A 2,756-nucleotide genomic window follows, 5' to 3' on the forward strand; every position below is an offset into this window, starting at 1 on the left:
AATTCTCACAATGCACAGGTTGATGAAGAAGAAAGTATCTTAGCTAATTGGGAGAGAAGAAGACAGGCACTACTAGAGAAATAGCTTTAGACATCGCACATTAGACATCAATTAGAAAAGCAACTGATATTAAAAGCCTTTTTTATATCACCGAATTAAAAAGTGATGTATGTTAAATATCGGTACATCAATCGAGTGGTAAAGCGATGTGTAAACCCCTTTTTAAGAAACTCTAACCCGCTACTCTTCTCTTTTCTCCCCGCCCTTAATCAAAAATTTCTATCTTAGTTCTCTCTTAACAAACCCCTCCCACTTTTAAGAAACCCTTTCCCCTGATTTCAAAATAAAAAGAAACAGAAAACAAAAACAAATAAGAGAGAATATAAAAACAAAAATAGACCCCATAGCTACTATTCACACAAAAAATAAAAGTTCTATAGACCCCATAGCTACTATTCACACAAAAAATAAAAGTTCTTCCCCTTTGTCAACTGCTACTCAAACCTAACCCTAGAAATTCCCTTTATACAATTACACCTTCAATCTCCAATTATACCTTTCAATTTCTTCATCTTACACTTATCTTTCTTTGTTTGTTTGTTTTGATTGTTCGATTTACTCATTCGTTTTATTTTCTTCAACAATTTCTGTTTGAGCTTAAAGTGTGGAATTTGCTCGAATTTCGAACTTAAAGATTTGGAGCTTGGAGCATGGATATTGAGCTTAATTGGATATTTGTTTTTAGATTCAGTTGTTGAATTTTGGGGTTCAATCTTGGGTTTGATTTTAGGGTTCATTTACGGGGATCCATTTTTGGGTTTGTTTGGTTACGGATTTTCTTGATTTACATATCCATCTATGTTTCTTTGGTTACATGTATATCTGTGTGTAATTGTATTTATGCTTCTTATTTGAGTCATGTTTTGTATATAGTCCTCTTAAAAATCTAAATAAAGTTCCTTGTAAACATGAATTTAGTTTCTATATTTATGAAACTGTTTGTATAAAGTATGTGCTTGTAAAACTAATTGTATGTTTGTGTATAATATACTTATGATTGCAGATGAGATACAAAGTGGTATAGCACGGTCAGGAAGAAAGTTGGCTTGTGACTGGGAAGATGTTCGGCCTGATATTGTAGTAAGACCATTCGTCTCTTCTTACATGCATCTTAATTTCTACCAATTTTTGCTCACGGCTGCCACACTAATCCACACCAGCTCTAATTTGTTGTATTTTAAATTTACAAACACACACACTCATATAGGCAGAGACAGACAAACTACGCTCATAGACTTACCAGTACATACGCAGGTCAACTTAGAGCATAACTTATGTACGTGTCTACGTGTTTGTGTTTGACATAACGTTTTTGGTTCCGATACTTGGAACAACATTAGGTGGAGGAGTGATACCCGTAATTGATATTCTAGCAGTAAAAAATGTTATGCTCTGCATACAACCAGGAGAGCCTGGAAGGTTTGCCATCGCCCAACCTCAGATTTGTTAATTTTTTCTTCAATTATCTTATATTTTACAGATTTTGAAATAGCTCTAGATTAATATCATTTAATGTGTGATTTTCAAGACTTTTAAAGTGTAGTAAAACCTTAAAAAGTGGTGCAATATAGTTTTTGAAATGAGTTCGAGATAACTGTATTCTTTCCTTAAGATTTAGGATTTGCTTCTTTTATTTGTCCACGATTTCCTACAAGTTCTATTAACAATTTATAGTGAGAACTGAGAGGAATATTAAATATAAGTATTGGGTTAACTATCAAATTGGCCACCGAATAAAATAGCATATCAGCACAAATCGTACTTTCCCACCTCAACAACCAGTTGGGTCCAAGTCAAGTATAAGAGATATATTTACCATATATATATATATATATTTATATATATATCTGTGTGTGTGTGTGTGTGTTTCTATTCTAGGGTTCATATCATCTCTTTAATAGTTATAGTCTCAAATCAATTCAGATTTTCAATTCTTTAGAGTTATTGTTGTTTCACCCAGTTGGCAATTAAAGCCCTTTGTCAAACATATCAACCAGTTCTTCCATGGATTCATTTCAACAATGGGACCATAAGGTGTGTTGGTGTAGGAAACGGGTTAGGAAAAGGATGTCTTGGACTGTGAGGAATCCTGGTAGAAGATTTGTTGTTTGTTCCGAAATGAAGGTAATTGTAGAAATCGTTTGTTTATATTTTTTGTAATTTGTACCTATGCATTGTTATTGATTTATTTTTTCTTATAGGATATTGATGGGTGTGACTACTTTGATTAGATTGATCCTGAAATTAGTGGGAGAGCTAAGGATGTTATTGGCGAATTATCGCGAAAGAAATCTCTTGTAGAGGAAAGACTGCAGATTGTGGAGGGCAAGTTGTCAAGGAAAGTAAAGAAAAAGGCTAAGCTTGAAAAAGAAAAGAAGCAGAAGTTGTTGATCTTCTCTGTGATTGTTGTAATCTTAGTTAGTATGATTTTCATGAACAAGACATTTTATTAGTTTCAGGAGTACTATTAAGATGGAAGTTGTAATGCTATTCTTTGTTTATTTCAATTGATGATCAATATTCTGAAATGAAAAGAAAGCAAAAGCATATAAGTTCAAAACCAAGCATAGCACAAATATTAAACATACATGTCCAAGCAAAAGGGTGACTTTCAATTGTCCAAAAGCATTGCATACATGAATTCATTTTCATAATTACATAACAGTCGTAACAGATATCTGATTGGATGTTAGTCC

At 33.0% G+C, this 2,756-nt stretch overlaps 1 long non-coding RNA gene across 2 annotated transcripts; it reads left to right on the forward strand.

Annotated features, from left to right (window-relative positions):
• The first annotated feature begins 411 nt into the window (after window positions 1–411).
• On the forward strand, window positions 412–2,550 carry LOC141661590 (uncharacterized). 2 transcript variants are annotated; one of them, XR_012550040.1, is made up of 3 exons: window positions 412–1,479; window positions 2,021–2,184; window positions 2,262–2,550. It is a non-coding gene; the product is annotated as an uncharacterized LOC141661590 (long non-coding RNA). The 2 variants fall into 2 exon arrangements; XR_012550041.1 differs by having other exon boundaries at window positions 413–1,479; window positions 2,058–2,184.
• Window positions 2,551–2,756: the final 206 nt, after the last annotated feature.

The sequence above is a fragment of the Apium graveolens genome, chromosome 5 (genome assembly GCF_009905375.1).
Source record: "Apium graveolens cultivar Ventura chromosome 5, ASM990537v1, whole genome shotgun sequence".
Taxonomy (NCBI): domain Eukaryota; kingdom Viridiplantae; phylum Streptophyta; class Magnoliopsida; order Apiales; family Apiaceae; genus Apium; species Apium graveolens.